Here is a 20,182-nt window from a genome sequence, read left to right as displayed (position 1 = left end):
GTCTTTTGCAGTTAATTGCTGCTTGTCTCCTTGGATATCATAATTTGCATAATTGTGATTCTTTTCAATAAAAAGGGATTATATAATCTTGGAGAAGCAAACATCATAAAATTTAAATTTACATGAAATTAAAGGAATAAGTGTTCCATGGTAACAGTGCTATTAACTTCCACCAAAGAATAAAGTCTTTAATATCATAAAGTCAACGTATTTATAGAAAATCACTTAGACTATGCTGCTTCTCAAATGTCATGCAAAATTAAAACATCAGACCATACTTTGAAGCAACATTACTGAAATAAATATTAATGCCAACTTTAAAGGTTTGTAATAAGGACATAAGGTTCGCCTCAGGTCAGTTTCACATTTCTGAATTGGAAAATTTGTACCCCTTGTAAGTGCAAAATAAGCAATTGGATTGCAATTTTAAAAATAAGAGTAAATTTCAAAGTATATGCCATAGTAAGTTTTCTATGCCTTCCAGTAGACACATTTGTATGACCCATGGTTGCATAAATGAACTGCAACAAGTTACAGTGAGACTCTGAGGTTATAGCAGAGTTTTTTCTGCCAGGGTAACTGGACCATTTATCCCTTCCTTTTTTATGCATGGATTAATTAATTGTATTTGTTCTTATTGCCACTAACATTTGAAATTGCCGAGAGCCCATGGCAGGCTAATCTAATTTAAAAAGTGCTTTGTAAGCTGAAGAACAAAACCAAATTAGTTCAAAGGTCTGACACTGAAGAGCTACCAACTTAAATTCTCTAACATTAAGTGTCAGTGAATTCTTAAAGAATTCTTTCACAATATATTGTGGCACATTTAATACTCTAAGAATTTAAATTAGGCCAAACTCCAGCTTAAAAATACAGAACAACCACTCGCACCTCCTTCCCACCTTGCTTAGCATCATCCAACTTCCCACGAAGTTTCTACTTTCTGTCAAGTCAGCTATGTTTTTGATATCTTAAGAGACTTTACTTCAATTAAATCCCAATGGTGACCTTGATTGTCAGTCACATATGCAACCTCAAATCAGTATGGAGATCATGACTATGGAATGTCACTCAACACAAGCAGCTCTATTCTCAAAAGAACAGTCTCAAATGTTGAAGTAAGACGATGGAGACACAATTCAAAGCAGAATATAAAAAAACTGATGAGAATGAGCACCTGTAACTTCTTTGAAGGTCAAAAAATTTGCTGCTCCAGCCTGACAACAAGTACTTTTCCCTTAACCTTTATATAGTTAAACAGACATGACAGAAAAATAAGCAAGCTAAATAATCTGGATGTCATCATGATCTGAGGGTGAATGAATATGAGCCTGTTGCCTCAGCACACCATGCAGCTCCTCAGCTCGGCACAGTGAGTGACAAGAATTCTTCCTAGAAAAAACTATTGGCCACATATCAAGGAGTCTTCGCCTTCTGGAATATCTTTTAGTTAAAGACTGTTCAGAAAGACAGATAAAATCACATAGCCTGTTTCTCCCACCTTAGTGCTCAGAAAAGAGCAACTGTACGTAAGAACCAATGTAGCTGGTTCCTCACATGGCAAATGCTTTTAACCCATCAAATCAGAATGTCCCTGCCTACCCTGCTCTGTCGTGTCTGCTGTGAGGAGTTGGGAAGCTATGACTTGATGTTCACAGCAAAGTAAACAGTTTTGTCACAATTCAGTGTACATATTGAAAAAGATATCCAGAACAACAAAAATAACTGTATTTATTTTAGGCATGGATCTTGGCTAATGTAATTGGCTGGGAATATAGACAATGCAGAAAATCAGCCTGCATGTGCTTTGTATTTGCCTTTTTCATTGCGGCCAAATATATTAAATGTTCCTGCTTAAAAATAAGCATCAAGGGAAAAATAGTAACTAAAGACTGGGTGGGGAGATCCTTTAATCATTCATTCAGGACAAAAAAAACCCTCATTTCTAGTTCTACAACTGCAAAACATTGGGAGACTTCCTTTGCAAAGAGACACCTTTGCAAAGTGCAGTAACATAAAACCAACAAACTGAATGAACAGTAATTCCACAAGTATCCTATCTTCAGTTAAGAATATGATATGGTATAACAACACAATAAGAAATAGTTTCTTATTGAGACACAAATTCATATTTAACAAAGCAAAATAAGGAGGAGGAAATAACAGGCATGTACGTCTTGAGCTTTCGTCTTGAGATAAGAAAACATTTACAAGCTTGGGAGAGTGACTTCAGGTAAAAACCAACAAATTTATGCTATTCATTACATTGTATTGGACCCCTGGATGCAAAGTAACTTGCATTTATAAAGTAATAATATACGGTGTGTTGGAATTGCTTGATGAAAGTTAATGATCATGGGCATATATTCTGCAACTGTCAAAAAAAGTCTTGCAAGCTATGCTTTTGTTCAGAAAAGGAGTAATACAGGAGATTCTGTACAAACCTTACATGGCATAAAGTATATATAATATGTATCCTGTAGCTTAAAAAAAAAGTCTGGGGGCAAATTTCTGGTTTAATTTACTGATGTCACAATTACTCTATTAAATAGGAATTCTTTAAAAATAAATTGCTTCATTTTTAAAAGCCTTGGGATGTTGTAAATGCATACTTCAGTAAAATGGTTTTTTTCTTTGTAGCTAGAAAGAAAAACAACCTCCATCATTGCAAACTGATTTGAAGTGTTTTTCCTAACTTCATCTCTAAATCTGAGATGGGGGGTGGTAGAGGGGGAACAAATAAAAGAACAAAACCCCCAGCCAGGCAAACAACGAACCAACAAAAACACATTCTCTGGTGAAGTACAGCTTCGTCTCTGTAGTAAACTGGTACAATCTGTGGCAGTGCTGGAAGAGAGACAAAAGAGGCAGGCTGGGCTACTCCCAGAAGTGGAAGGACCAGAAATAGAAGAATTTCTTCTGGAAGTGAAAGGACCATAAGTACTGACATAGGACCATAAGTACTGACATAAAGTTACACCTACACATACAATTGCGCACAGCACGCTATTCTTGACAGGAATGACTGCAGTTTTCTAAAAGACATGACAGTGAAGTAAACGTCTTGAATTACTACCCAGGAAGTAATAATTGTGATAAAGCCACTGGCAGCCAGAACTCGATGAGAACCCAGGTGTTCTAGTCTTATCTAGATTTTCGCTAACAGACAGAGTTCTTCTGGACAGACTGTCTTCCTTTTGAGTACAGATGGTTGAAATTAAAATAGCTGTGACAGTTCATTAACATTTTGGGGACAGCTGCTTTCTGTCTGTCCTTTCTGTCTGGACTGATTTTGTCCTTTGCCAAGTACAGATCTGTACCTCACATAACCCTGACAGACACACTTCGCAACTGGTTGCTGCTGGGAGTCATTGCTGTACCAATGCATTGCTAAGTTATGCATCCCTCTGCACTGCCTGGCTCAGACTAGGAGCTGCAGCACAGAAACAGTCATTAAAAAACATGCACACAACCATGTGTCTTCAAAAGATGTGTATCGAAGTACTTAACACAAAACAACTTCAGAAATTGTTACTGTACTATAGTATAATACTACACTATACTATAATATATATTGAGATATGTATGTATATAATACAATACTATAAATTTCTGAGGGCTTCTTCAAATATTTTAATGAAATAATGGAACAAGACAACCACTGTTTGGTTTGGTTGAGAAAGGACAGCATTTTTTTAAAGACAGCACTTGCACGATCTGTAGAGAGAAGGAGCCTTCCAGGTCCCTTCTCTCAGAGGGACCTAAGGTGAGAAATTATAGCATGTCATCTGAAAACCGCCAGATCCACCCAGTCACAAAGGGCTGCATTAGAAAGACAGGGAGGGGAAAACAAAGAAAGAGATCAGAACAGCTCCACATACACAAATTATATTTAGTGGCGTTTACTGTGAAAGTTGGCAGTTATGTTTCAGGTGATATAGCCCTCAGTGTTGACATAATGCTTGCTATCAGGGTATAATGTGAAAAAAATATTTTCGTGCCATAAATGCAGAAAAGGCCATCTTGGCTGGTAGAGTAAGTTTCTTTTCCCTGTAAAAAGGGAAACATTTTCTCTTAGCTGAAAAAAAGAATGCAGATTTTAAAAGATCTTCCTAGGTATACCCATTTTTAAACATACTCAGAGCAAATACACCTGTTTGAGGACCATAATTTTCCTTTACATTTCTTTTTGGTTTTCATTTAAACATTTTGTGGGGAGAAATTCTGATTAAGCTTTATAAAAACATACAGCTTAATACAAAACCTGAAGTTGAAGGAAGCTTTAACATTAGAAGAACCACCTTGTTTCAACTTCAAATAATTGTTTAGTGAGTATTCAGCCCAAACTGGGTTCTATGATCAATTACTGTTGACAACCCAAATTAGTGTTAAAATACGTGTCCCCATGCATTTCACTGTATGTCACTATACAACACACACCATATAAGACACTGTTTCAACAAATTATTCCAATCCATTTTTTCCTGAAAGAACAATTGTATAATCAGTATCAAAAACATACCATGAGCGCAGAAACTACAAAAGTTCTGCTATTGTACCCTCAAGAACACACAAGCACTGGATCATGTTTCTTCCTACAAGAAAATAAAAACATAAAAAAAAACCCAACAAAAAACCACACACACCCCCAAACACCAGAACCAGGGCCATTTGTCTGAAAATTTAAACATCCATGGCATATCGCTATGCTTTAGTCCACATTCACAAGCTTATGCAAAATATTAGCTGTACACTACACCCAATGTGTGATTTTAAGTCTGGATTAAATACCTATTAAGAGATAAGAATCAACATAGAGTGTTCAAATGTGCAGCAAGCCCATTATTACATGCAGTCACTACAGACTGCATAGTAGCTGTGTATCTTCCCAATTTCTAACAAGTTAAATATAAGTTATTGCTGCCACCAACAGGATGTTCCTCAGTATATTTTATCTTAATATTTCTCAAAATTTGCCTTTCTATACAAACGTCTGTATGCTTGCATTCAGTTGTAAGGCTACTACTGATGTGATATGAAATTCACAATCAACATTGAAAACGCTGTACGGCGAATTATTCCATCTTCCCTAATAAACCTGAGAACTACATTACTTTTCCTCCTGAGGAAAACAGCTTACAGAAAACAGCCTACTGTCATAGGTTCAAGTCAATTGTTCCAAAAAAAACCCAAACAAAAATCCCCACCCAAACAACACAGAGAAAGTAAAGAGAGCCTATAAAATGGATGAAGGGTTCAATCTGGTGAATACCATAAAAAGTAGCAATGACACTATCTGAATTTTTTACAGTAGCAACAGAGTCTATATACAGATAATGCAATCGTGGTACAACCATGTTTAGCATAAACCAATTGAATAGAAAGCAAAATTTGGGATGAAAAGCACTGCTGATGTAGACAAGGGGCTCTTCCTTTTCATATTCTCCTGTTGATCTGGCCTTGTTTGGCATATATGTGTTCACTTACAATGACAGGGGAGCAGAGGAGGAAAAAGAGAGGGAAGTATCTCTGTGGCATTTCATGCGGTAGATGGAGGGGTGCTTTACAAGTGACACTGTCCAAGCTTTGGAGAACAACAGAGAACATGGCTGAGAACATGGCTGGTGCCCAGCAAGGCTGTACTGTGCAGATCCCACAAAAAAAGGGAAGATTAAAAAAAGAAAAAAAATCATTACAGCTGCTATGATACACTGATAAGTGTCAGTGCTAGCCAGATGATAGCAAAATTATTGTCTGTAAGAACAAAGCTTTGACAAGACTAGCAGATTTATAAACAAATCAATTCTAATCTGTTGAAAGGTCATCTTTCCATTAAGACTGAATAGGAATGAGATTAAATTACATGGTTGGCTACAGACATCTACAACAGGGCACCAAATAGGGAGAAGGTTAGGAGCTGAGTTGCATAAAAAAATGCAGAGTGATACTCCACGGCTTTGCTCATGAAACACTCACATGAGGCTGGCTAGCCACATTTTGGTGAGGCTGAGTTTGAAACATATCTTTATGATGGTTAAAGGGAAATATCTGACTAAAGAAATACTGTAATGATAGTTCACTCTATTCTTACACAATAAACATTTCTTTCTCCCTTCTCTATGTGTCAGGTCCAGCTGCTGAAACCTGCAATGGCAAGACTCAACTGTAGTGGATCACCCTCTGCTGTTTTTCTTCCCTGCAAATTTTGCTTGTTAAAGAGCTTTAAAGAATTTCTGTTTTGAAAAAGGAGACTGATTACAAAATCTACAAGCTAGAGACAGAAGCAAGGGATGTGTATATTCAGCTATACTGGACAGAAGGGAGGAGAAGCAGGAAAGGGACAGAACAGAAACTTTGCCATCAGCACCCAAAATCCTTATAAGAAAGGTTATGCCCTACCTAAAGGATAAATTATGAAGAGATACAATTAGCATCTGGATTACTCAGTTCACTCTTCTTGTCTCTGAAAAGTCAAACACGAACAGGTCCAATGCAAATCAGCTCTTTTTGCTTAGTTGATGGCTAAACTGCAGCAGATGCTAGAGGATTTTTAAGCTGCAGAGACCGCATGTAGAGGCTGATGCAGTACATTGCCTGCATTGTATGCTAGCTTGATTTCAGCATTCTCTTTGAAGAAGGTAAAAAAGCACTTTGCAAATGACTGTGAGAAAACAATTCTTCTCCACTTCTGCCCCCCCAGAATATGTTTTAAGGCTACCTTTCTGTTTCTAAGATAAAGACAAAGGAAGCAGATAGATATTAAAAAAAACCACTAGAATAACTTATGCATTTTGTTTTTTTTTAAAATATGTTTTTCTAATGTCTGCTTTAAACCTGTCATTAAATACTTTAGCTTAATTAGCTTATACTGGCACCTATTGGTAGAAAATAATATTTGCATGCTACATTATCAATTATTGCTTGCTCTTTAATCAGGAACAGAAATGCTGTTTATAGTAATTATTGGTTTGCACCCTTCCCACTTCATTAGGAGAGTATTTTCCATTGTTTTAATTGTCCTATAGTAATTTGGTACTGAGAATAATAAGGGAGAAACTTGTTCTAATTCATAGAAGATTTAATTTTTCTTTTTTTTTTTTTAAATGAAGTGTTCTAAGACGCATCTTAACTGATTTATGCTTGTACTCAGAAGATCTGCAGAGTACACTCAATCAGTGTGATAGGACAGAAATCAATGACAAAAACAGAGGCTTTAAATGAAAGCATAGCATGCCTGAATCTTAGCAAGCAAACCACCATCTACAGCAACTGTAGAAGAGATAATTGACAATTATCCTTTGAATCGTAATTAACTCGAATAGTAATGCTGAAAAGAATAACCTAGAACAAAATAAATAAACAATAAATAAAATAAAATTAATGAAATAATTAGCATGAAAAATATTTCTGAATGGGACTGATTTGGAAATAGTTTCCTAGCTTTCTTTTTTCCCCCCTATTTGATTATGGGGATCCGATTATTTTTTCAGAAGGGTGAAAACTCAGCTCTTCAATGGCAATTTATTTAGCAGATTGTGTCAGGAAACTAAAATGATTTCAAGGATATCTGCAACTGTGCTCTGAATGCACATCTCTCTGTACTGAAAGGATATCACCTCCAAATTTGTGTCCTGATTTGGAGACATTCTTTTTCCCCTATGGGTTTAATAATATCTGAGATTATTAAAAAATATACAAATTTTGAATCCTACTATTTTTTAGTTTTGCAATGGCTGTTTCCTGTCATTCCTGGAGACTTTTTTATTTGTCTCCTAGAACCCCAAATTTCAGCTGCCATAAAGGTCACTACTCAGTAATTCGGTTGCTTAACTATAGGGTTTTTGTGCCATTTACATGCTTATATGTAGCCTCCAGCTGCTTCTCCAGAAGGGCACTGGTGTCCCATCCATCCTGTCTCATACTTGCTAGCCCCACAAAGCTGTCTTAAATGCCTATAATATTAAAAAAATGGTTTTAGATTTCACTATTTAGACAAATGAATTTTACACTTAATGTCCAGAACAAATTCACAAACGTAGTTGCTTCTGCTGTTAGCTTGCACTTTGTAAGTACATATAGCTTGTACTTTGTAAGTACAAATAGCTAATATGAATAAAGAAATTGATGGAAAACCCTGAAGTTTCATGGAGTGCATCCTGTAACTGCTCAGTTACTTACCCTTTCATGTTGTCTATTCTTCAAATGGACCGCTCAGCCAATCAAATGAATCAAATCAAATAGCTAACTTGCACACTCCAACAAATACTGTATTTGTATATTGAATTTAGCTAATTTTCAGAGTCTAATTGTATCCGTTACACAGGAGCTACACAGCAAAGATACACAGCAAAGCAAAAAAAACCCAAACTGAAATGCATGAAATATTTTTATTGAACAGTACTGACCAGCTCTAGCAATAGAAAGAAGTGCAGGGAAGGAACACAGTGTCTACTAGACATTTTGACCATATCTTCTTTCACTTTGAGCTCTGTAAAGATGCCCTAAGCACACATCTTTATGGTATTGTGGTTGTGATTTCATTTCACATCATAAGCTGCTATCAACACAGCCTTGTCATTGCAATTTGTCACACATAGTAGCATGAGCTTTCTCTATCTCACTGAAATTTTTATCTCACCAGTTACAATCACAGACTGCTAGTTTAAAGCAGAGCTCTCAGACATTATGAGAAGATGAAATCACAAAAGATAACATTAATAGACATTGCCACCACCATAGAGACAAATACTATAGCTTTTCTGGAGCTTATAAAATCAAAGCTAATATGATATAATAGCCATGCTTTCACATATGTATATATGTATGAGTGGGAAAAGAGAATTCACTTACAACACTCCTGAAATTTTCATGAAACTTATCCAATGCTGTTTATGCGAAGTATGAAATTTGCTTTTTTTTTTTTTTATAAATAATTTTTTAATGTCCTTCCTCCCCACAGTGGCAATCTCAGGGAAGAAGCTTTATTAATTCCTCAGCTCTTGAGTTTCTAATATTATTTTTTGGATCATTATGCGGATTTGCGCTGATCATGCCCTACTGTACTGTGCACTGTAAAAGACACAAGCATTAAGCCAAAGATTTTTAAATCAATCAAGGTATGGATAAATAACAGTGTTTGTCCTAAACTATAACATATGAAGAATTCTAAAGAACAAAGACCTTCCGTGTTTTGTGGCTGTAAAATTCCTGCCATACTTCGACTAGTGTGCACACATTTGATTATTTATTTGTGAATGATTCTCTTTTCAGGGATCTATTGTTAACTTTACAACTAAATGAGATTGTTTTTTCACTTGGATCTCAAAGCCAGCTGAAGCATTTTGTTGAGGCTTACTGAACTAAAATCAGCGATCCCACCTATGCCATTAGGCATGCCTTGATTACAAGTTCCTAATTTCTTCTGGTTTCAAGATAAAAGGTAATTATTAAAGACGGACAACTTTGTTAGCGGGGTAACTTCTGATTATAGCCATATAAAGTAAAGGACTAAACGTTCAGAAATATTTTAGTATCTACTTCTTATTAGTTCCCAATTATTTTTCTGGAATTGACTGATGCATCAATAAAAGCTTTTTTCAGAAAGCATTTTAAAACATTGAGCACCCTAAAACATGTTAAAATAAATTCTTGCCTTGGGTAAATGTCACACTTACTGGGATATGTAATTAAAGACAGAATATACGTAACTGCTAAGTGCTACTGAATCTGGAAACAATCATGAACAGTTTGCATTGTTGTGTTTTTATTAGTGATCTACCAACATTATTTTTGTTCCAAATTCCTTTATTAAAAACTGTTCAAGGGATATTTTCATTTCAGTTAAACTCAAGGAGCTTATTCTTCAAACAGAGCTTCTAAATCGAAAACAACCAGTTTGTTTTTCTCTGGTTCTATTTTGTTATTATTTTCTCTGGACAGAATAATAATACATCAAAAAATATATTATTGAGAAAAAATTTCCAGGCTTGAAGCAAAAACTAAACCACCCTTCTGTGAAAAACCCTTATAGATACAGTTGCATTAAAGAACAAAAAAAACCCCACCTAAAACAGGACAAAAAAAATACTGTAAACACGTTGGAAAAAAACCCAAAAGCTTAAAATATTCTGCTTTGTACATTATTGTATCTGTATTTGTTCTACACAACACCAAAATAGCAACAAAGACAGGAGATCATTTTGCTCTTTAAGCAAACTGGCCACATTCTGCGATCAGTTGAGATACAGTTTCTTATGTCAAGAAAAGGGGGTGAGACTTCCCTACTCCAAGTGGACGCCCTGTGTTCTCATGTATCCAGTAAGAACAATCAGCATTTTGAGTAGAACTTTACAATAACAAAGTGGTTTCATTTTTTTTTATAAATGACAGTTCAAAAGATACCATACCTATGCCTAGTTACACTTGATGAAGTACTTCAACAAAAAAAAAGAAGTTTAACACACAGTCACTTGATTTCTCACAGTCTGAAGCTTCCTATTAAAGTATTCTTCACAAAGGGATCAAATTAGCACTAGAGCTTCTGAAGCTTTGGAACTTTTTTTGCTACCATGACATTTTGTATGTTACGTAGTTGGATTTATTCCAGCTTTTGCTTTCTTTATCATTGTTTGCACTGTAAAAACCAGATGCTTATCCAAGAATGTACAACCTTTAACTGTACTAAAAAAAGTATTTGAATGACTCCAGAAAAACTTTCAGGGCCTGATATTGGAGTTCGCTTTCTCTACAGAAAGCTGGCACTTCTGAATAAAGAACAGTAGCTTGGTCAAAAACCACAGGTTTTTAAACACACTTTCCATTGTTGGGTGTAAGAATACAACCTCATTCTTATTAAGTAAAGTTATAGGAAAAGGTCACATATGGATAATTCCATCTTTAGTAGAAAATTTGAAAAGTACTGCCAGGAAAGGCAATGACAGACGTATAAAATTAACATTAGTCACCTCTATTATTTCTGTATGTTTCTTCTCCTCCCCCTGACAAAATTGCAGGTACCCCAATAAATGGAAACCAAGTAGATTTTTCTAAGGAGTACCTAATGTCATAAAATTTTACGTGAGAAAGGGGTGTCCTCCTCAAGACTTCTCAAATACAAATGAGGTTTCTTGGCATGTGGAGATACTGTTTAGTAAGATTAACTGTTCAGGAATTTGAGATCATAAGGATAACAAGTTGGAAGACTGGACTATAAGAAATTTGGATGTCGAATCCCCTAAGCGGTTAAAAAAGATGGGGGGGTGGGGGGGAGGTAGACGTAGCAAGTTTTCATGTTTGGAGAATCACCAGCAATTCAGAGAACTTTTCCACATATATTTCCTTTGGTGACAAAATTAGACATTCCTCAGAATTTCCCCCTAATGCACTGCAGGTCCCCTTTGTTTCTATCAGGAAACATAAAAATAATAATAATAATAATAATAATAAAACATAATCAAATAGTAAGAAAAATACAGGTATAGTGTTCAGCTCCTGCAGAAAAAAAGTCCAGCAGAAGTCTTAATGGAAGGGTCTGATCTTGGGTGAGAGGAAAAGATTATTTTATTCCAGACTATCTTTAGTCTACAAACTCTGGAGAGGATGAGACCTCAATAAGTCAGTCTGTACAGACAGAAAGTGATCCATATTTCTCTGTGGAAAATATTTAAGATGATACAGCTGTTAAATATAAAAGGTTTAATGAAGAAGGAGGACTTTTGAAGAGTAAGTACATATTTTAATGTATTGTTTATATTTACAAAACTATAAAACTTAAAAAATGTTTTCTTAAAACAATTGTGTAACAAACATTTAATGTTGTGTCTTAAGTTTTTCTTGAATATATAAGGATGATGCTGCAGAAAAAATATCATTTGAATTAACAAAGATGCAAAAATAGTTCTCAGTTCTTTCAAGTAAAAATTTCTATATTAGTGCAACTTAACAAAAAGCTGAGCTCACACAATATTGAACATTTTATAAAAACTATCAATATGAAACCAAATAATTTTAATGAATGTATTCAGTTTGCACTCAATTACTTGGCAAGCCAAACAGGAGATGAAAGGCTGAAGCAAAAGCTGGATTCCAAATGAATGAGATGATCATAACTAGAAATGGGTACAATGATACACAGACATACATGAACATCTTAGAGTTAATATCCTCTCAATCTACTGAATTACTGGATAAGCTATTAATTCAACAAATGCACTTCTAACTATTTCTTCAGCTGAACCCAAGGTGCCTTTTTCAAAAGAAGAGTTGGAATAAAAATACATGTTATTAAAAGTCCAAGAAATAATCACCAAAACCACTATACACTTAACCTGAAGTGTCTAAATCAAAACATTAATATCTGATGTTTTAGATAGTGTATATTTTTATTTCAAATTATATATTTTTTTAGAAATTTCACTCATCTTCAAAACTATAATGAATCTCTAAATTAAATGGTTGGTTACAGAGACTCTTTCTGCTTCTACCTGAACAAAAACATTGACTTCTTGGTTTTATAAACTCTTTCCAGCTGATCAAACATATTCTATTCCCTCTATGTAATTTCAATTTTGACCTCATGAAATTTATAAACTGACAATGAAACAGCAAGCTGCAAGAAGCAAAATATGCTACGTGATTTGCACAGAAAATGTAGCGGAACTCATAGATGAGACAGACTGCTGAAAGACTGAACAAGGAAGGTACCACCATCTGATTACATAAATGGGCACATGTAAGTATGACAAGTGTATATTTTACGAAACCATTCAGGGAGAGAACATATTAAGAAGTACCAAATTATCTTTGTATTGCAAGCACAAGCACACTTAATGTATAAATAATCACACGCTATGCTTCACAACCTGATAAAGTTACACTATGAAGAAACACAGCAGGTCAAACTCTACTCTGAGCTATACCAGTATCATGGAAGCATTAACTTCCAGCAAGACTCCTTTTGTTAATAGTGACTATCCTTTAAAAAATAAGGTAAAAAGACAATGTGGATTCGGGAAACTGTTACACAAACACATGGAATAAAAGCTTGTCAGAGTCTAGCAATCATCATCACATTTCATCACTCATTAAGCACAAGGAAGGCACAAGAACAGAAGTCAGAGTCAGTGTGGAACCTACAAGGAAACTAGCATTAAATACTTGCCTTATTGTAACAAACTTTCCCTAGAGCTCCCAGCTGGGAAGAGAATCTGGGCTTGGACCAATCTGTATTATGAACCATTAAGGCAATTGCTATAAAGATGGTGAAAGGGTCCTCAGCAAACTTAAAGCAACTCCCGGCATCTGACAGTCATCACTTAACAATAAATCATCAGCATACTTTTAGAGCCTCACATCACCTGCTCCCTTAATCCAGAATTAGCTCTTTCATTATTTTACTCAGAAACTTTTTGACTGTTCATAGCAAGTTTTCCTTAAACTTTGGGAGAAACAGCCAGAATTGTAAATACGGGCATACCAGTACTTTTACGTTTTCCCGTAAATGGGAAAATATGTTATGCAAACAGACTTGTTCTTAAACCTTAGAACTATCCTCAGAAATGATAATTTAAAGTGCAGCGTTCTCTGTGCAGATTGCGTAGGACAGTATTTTTCTCCTGCACTGAAGCAGGTAGTGAGGAACCTATTAATGATTCCAGGGCCTTCAAGTAATGACAATAACATTTTCCCTCAAGCACCACAACAGACGATATAATATATGAAGGTGCAGAGACTGAAAATATCCAGGCCTGAAGCAAGTGGTTTTCAATGAACTGCTCAGACAGGTTCCCAGCAGTGTTTCTATGCTCCCATGGACCAGAAGCTGTGAAGCTTTTAGCTTCTTCCATTTGGGAACATTATATGACTTACGGGAGCAAATCTGAAGGATTTCTACCAAGATTAATGCCTTCTGAAGCAGCTGAGAGATGAATGCATGCACAGTGTAAGTCCCTGCTATGATTTTAACAATTTTATTTTAAGAATGGGCTTGGACAAGGAAGCATGCTGATCATTATATCTTCCATGATCCCCACTTCCTTATCCTCTGCAAAAGAAAGCAGAGCTCCAAGGCATATAGGTCGTTCTGCTTCCAGTACACATTAATTGGAGTACAGAAGCTACAGACAAGGACTGTGCCATCTTGCCACAGCTACATCTTGCCTTATGCCAGATGCAGGCTGCTGAAATACCAGTACAGGTGGCCCAATTCAGTCTGCTACATGGATATAACAAGGCAGAAAACAAGCTGTGAGGATCAGCAGCCAGTTCAGGGAATGTGCATGAAACTGTAATGGTAAAGGAGGATGCAGTTATTTAGAACTGCAGGTTCACCCTAAGCTTTGTCCATTCTAACTGTAGGATTCTGCTAAAAACGGACGTCTTCTCTCACTCCTCTTTCCAGCCATTCACTTTTCTTGTGCTAAATCTCTGCCTGTAACTGTGCAGTGCAGTTCAGGAGCTTGTTGATCTGGAGGAACACTAACTCATCCAAACTAACCAACCAAAGAGGTTTGGTTTGTTTCATGGCATTGGTTAATTGTAACATACGTTTAAAAAAAGGTACATAAACTTGACGATGGAACTCATCCTGCCAATGGATATGCTGGTAGTAGCACTTCTAAAAATCTTCAGTATATTAATAAATTTGCTGAAAAATTAAACATTGATAACTGCTTATATTTTTATTAAGAATCTTCCCATCCTCTCCTGCATTACAGGAAATGGTTTCACCTTATTAATGGTTTTTCTGGAACACTGATAGAGAATGGCTAAAAGTGAATCAGTTAACAACTGAACTAAATTTTTTCTTCCCAATTTATCTACTTATTAATTGCCTACTATTAAGGACATTACAGTTTAAAAGTCCTCCCTTATCCTAAAAATTATGGCAGTAAAATAGTTTGCAATCAATTTCACGAACAACTCAAATTTTTGCTTTCAGATGCGATAAAAAAACCAAGCTTGACTCATTCAAAAAGTCTTCCAGCACAACTCCCACACCATGCTGGCAGACAGATAGATCCTAGAAAAAGCCAGGACAATAAGTGACCTCAATATGCTTTCAAAATCCAGAATATTAATGTTAATGAGTTAATGTTACCTCTAAAATACTGAGCAAAATCTTGCATTCCTTACATCACCTCACTGGTAAAAAAAAAAAAAAAAAAAGGTGCAAAAGTATCCTAGAGGATAATGCCTAATTACATAAGCTAAAATGATCAAAGGTTGTTTGGGTTTTTTTATGGTTTTTAAAGTCTTCAAAAACTTGCTAGCATAGTTATAGGATGCAAACAGCTTTGTAAGTAAGTGGAAATAATCCGTAATGTCAAATAAATGGAAATATTTTAGTTTATTGTATCTTTACTTCAATTTTATTTGCACTTATTTTAAAATGTCATATAAGCCAGACTTCAAGTTTGGAAGTACAGAACTCTAGAGGAGAGAAAATTCCTTTTAAGACAGCACTTTTATAAATAATATAATTTTCTATGTTTTCCAGTTAAAAAAATAATAATTAATATTTTAAAAGCACTGAGGATTCATGCAAACTCCAGAAAATGGATCTCTTAACAGTTTGTAGAAACATTTTCTTCTCATAAGTTAAGCCTTTCAGTTTTGTTTTTGGTTCCAGATTTGAAGAAATAGTTAAATTTTATTTGGTTTTGCACTGCCAATATCACAAATAATGCAGAATCCTAACCCTGTCTATAGAAGACAAAGCAGATCAGCAATTTGGAAAAAAAAGTCTGCAAAACTTTTGAAACCTGAAAACCCCAAACACTGAAATGACAGTAAATTTAGTCTGTGGCAAAAACTACAGTCAAATATATGAAAGTTACCTGAAAGGAGGTTGTAGTGAGGTGGGTGTCGGTCTCTTTTCCCAAGTAACAAGCAATAGGATGAGAAGAAATGGCCTCAAGTTGCACCAGCGGAGGTTTAGACTGGATATTAAGAAATATTTCTTCACCAAAACAGTTGTCAAGCATTGGAATAGGCTGGCCAGGAGGTGGTTGAGTCGCCATCCCTGGAAGTATTTAAGAGATGTGTAGATGTGGCATCTAGGGATATGGTTTAGTGGTGGACTTGGCAGTGTTAGGTTAACAGTTGAACTCAATGATCTTAAAGGTCTTTTCCAACCTAAATCAATGTGCAATAAATAGACACATTTATTTCTGCATCAATTGCTTTACTTGAATGAGGAATTAATTGGTTTCACACACTGAATGTATTGCATAGAGTCAAAATGTCCCACGAATGTAACATCTGCTGATTACTTCTTTCTAAGCACCTACAGAACATGGATAGAAATCTCAGAGACATTATCCAGTGTATACTGTGGTTCAGGTATGCTGCCGTTGACAGTCTTTGGTTGCCTCATTGCTGCGTTTCCAAATCCATGAGGTACGTGGCTATTTGGGGAGGCAAAGGTAGTCCCCGGGACATTAGGAGACCAGAGGTGCAACTCTGGGCTCAAGGACTTCAGGCTGCCTGTTTGCAACATGTACTATGATAGGGCCTGCCCTTATTCAGCTACTAGAAATCACAAAACATCTTTTATTCCTGGAAGTTAATTACAATCTGGTTTGTCCTTACAAACCTAAACATGGATAAATAGATAAAGCAGTATAGTGTTAAGGAGATGACTCTCTGCTGCTGAAATAAGCTTTGGCAATCAGAAATCACAGCTAAGAGGAAAAAAGCTTGCACTTAAGAAAGCAAAATGTGCTAGTGCAATAATCCTGTTATTATATTATACCTCTGGCAACAAAGACTATCCTCCATCTGGATGGGTGGATGGCTCAGATGGCCTTAAGTACTTGATAAATGCATTTTCCAATCTATAACTCCAAAGAGTATAATCACGTGTCATTTGGATTTTCCATAACTTAATAAAATCCAGGAGAGTTCCTCAGAAATATGTTGGTTAAGCTGTAGTACTTCTGTATAAATTTAGGTAAAAAAGGTCTCTTGTTGAAAAGCTAGATTAAAGTATCTGAACTGTCCAAAGGTAGTGTCTGGAGAAATACTTCATTTCTTTATGAGTCTCTATGGATGCTTCTGTTTGCAGTAATAATAGCAGATCAAGCACATGTCATTTATTTGCAATATGCATCGTCACAGGTGGACCTGGTATCTTAGAAACATGTAAAAACTTAGGTTCTTGCTAGTACAGCCTAAAGACAGAAACAAAATAGAGAAAATCAAGCTGAAGAGCAGATGGCATTGAATAAGACTGCAGCAGAAAACCTAAATAAAATATGAAAGACAATAAAATTAACATTTTAAAAACAAACTAGCATACTTCTGAAATAGGTATGCTACCATAATGATACTGTGGTTCTGTTGGTGGCTAGTTAAAGTTTCTGGCATGTAAAAAGTCATGCAGATACATCTTCAAGATAAGTCAACTAGAAGTCAACTTCTGCACCAGAAATAAAGAGCTCTCTGCTCCAGCCATGTTTAATTAGCTTGCCTAATGAGATCTTTTAACATAACTGCTGAACTATTCACCTGCTGTACCTTTCAGGGAAAATACCAAGTACATAATTTCCACTTTGGCACAAAAAGAAAAGTTTGTTCTTTTTCTGTGAAATGGAAAACCATCTGACATTTTGAGGCAAGTCTGGAACCTCATGGAAGTTACGTCAGCATCCACTGCTCTCACCCAAGTTTACTCTTCTGGGTTTTTTTTACTAACAGTTAAAATACATAAAACAAATAAGCCCATATTTACTGAAATTATAATTATATGGAGAGTGAGTAGACAATATGAATAAGGAGGGCTAGAATAGCCACTTGTGAATGAGTACGTAGTGTGATAGAAGAAATTGGACATAAAGAATTCCCATGGCCAGAAACACATTTTAACAAAAGCTTAATCTCAGTCTTTTGATTAAAGACCTCTGAAGTAATTAAAAAAAGTTAAAGATACAGTCAGTACCTTACTCCAACAGAAGCTGATCCTACAACAGAGTCCTGTATCAGCCAATACATAGAATTTTTCCACTAAGCGTAATACAGGGCTATAGCTGGGGTAAATGGGCAGTACACAGAATGAGGTAGACAGGAACAAGGAGCGAGATGAAGGAAAGCAGCCATAACCAAAGCACACTGAGAAGCTAAAAGCCAGAGATGAGACTGCTTTTCTTACCTAGTAGAGTAACAAACACCAGCCAGACTCAAAAGTAAGTCCTCAACTGGTTAGGAAAAGCTCAGTAAGGCTGACCCTCAGGAAGCCAAAACAACAGCTGAAGTGCCCTGAGGACCCTCCTTCCGTCACGTGTGGTTTATATCCAGCTGATTGCAACCTAGGCTGGAAATTCAAAAGGCCCCATTATTTTTGTGTCCTATACAAATCTTATCAGCTATAACTTAACTTAAAGCTTACTTTTGATGCCTTTCAAAGAGCTGGCTGGGATTAGCCAGGAAAGTTTGGGATTTGATGTGGGTGAAATTCTATAAACAGGTAAAGCAGGAAGTCAAACTGTACAACCATGGACGGTCTCTTCTAGCCTTAAATTTTCTAATTATTATGTGCATTGAAAAAAAAAAAATCCAAATCGACAAACAAAAGAAGAACTGCCAGTGAACAATACATCTTAGTATTCCAAAGACTGGTACCACAAACTAAGCAGAGTACTGAATACACTGAAAGCTGCTGATAATAAAATTGTAATACAAACAGCAGAGTTTAATTCACCACTTATAGAATGAAGCCTACCAAAAACGAAAATAAGTTAAACATTGGAATCTGTCTTGCGGCCTAGAGGCGCTCTCAAGCAAGAAAAAGAATAGCTATATGAAGAGGGAAAAATAAGCCTAGGAGAAGGTTAAAAACCATCTTTTTCTAGACTTCACCCAGTGCTCTCCATCAGTCACCCATTTTAACAGGTAGAGAATGCATTGCCTCACATAATGCACGAAATAGGAAACACAGCTTTCATAGACCAATTATGTCATTACAGACATGTAAATAGTAACACATTAAAATATATGACTGGAAGGTCAAGTTCAAGTAAGCATCCAGAAATTGAAATGCACTGCAACATCTTATTCTGTTCTCCAACATCTTCACAATCCAACAGGAAGCCTAACAAGAACAAATCATTGTAGAGTACACCTTATTAAAGTCCCAGGCAGAAACCAGAAAGCTCTCTACAAATACATTTTAAATAATTCAGATGCTGTTCTGATATGGATATTAGTTAATCATTCCCTCATACATATACATACGTACACATATACATCCCTTTTCACTCTCCCTTTGCCAAATAAAGAAAAACACAGCTAAACCAAGATATTTCTTATGGGCTTCTAAGAGAGATTCTCATAGAATAAACTCATTGAAACTCATTCTCATCAATCTCATAGAAAAAACTCATTGAAAATTTCCCAGAATCCACCTGAGGGCATTCCTCAGTTCTTGGAAGGTATCTGAGGCCAGCTTCCGCTACATGCTTTATTTCTGAATAAAGAAAAGCATGATGAGCAATAACTTGGGTGAGTAAAAAAAGGGAGTTCTGTAAGACAAAGGCCTATGCAAGCAAATTCATCAGTACAAACACATACATGAAATAGCCCAAGGAATTTGCATACAAGAGCTAGCAGGGATTTGATTACACTGTGAGCTAGCTAAAAAGGGAAGAAACAAATGATATGAAGAAAGCTGATTGCCAAACATCGGTTGTAGGATTTTAGCCTCACACAATGTAGGGTCCTGAAGGAACCAAATTAAACTGTCACCTAAATTGTAAATTATAACTTTCAGAACAACTCGGGAAGTTTACAGTCCTGTCCTGCTCCCCAAATATTTTATTTGTTTCGTAAATGGTATTTGCAAATTGTGTGGGGGAGTGGAAGAATCAAATAAAATATGTGGCTCAGCTGGAAATATATAACAGGAGGGGGAAATGTGCTTTCATGAGAACTATGTACTCCACTGTGATTTCATAGCACACAAAAAATTCTGGGTCTTTAACTGATTTTTTTTCCTGACTTCTAATTACTTATGGCTCAAGAAATTCTTTATATACTCATATATGGATGTAATTTATGGTATATTTGATTTATTGTAATCAAGACTGAGTAGGAGCTAAAAGTAAAATTGTTAATCCATTTATTAGTTTTCATATAGACCCCCTGTTTCTAAAAGCCTGTGTGCATGTTTATACAACTATACTTGCTG

This window comes from Mycteria americana, chromosome 10, assembly GCF_035582795.1.
Source record: "Mycteria americana isolate JAX WOST 10 ecotype Jacksonville Zoo and Gardens chromosome 10, USCA_MyAme_1.0, whole genome shotgun sequence".
Lineage (NCBI taxonomy): Eukaryota > Metazoa > Chordata > Aves > Ciconiiformes > Ciconiidae > Mycteria > Mycteria americana.
Note: the sequence above shows the minus strand (reverse complement) of the source record.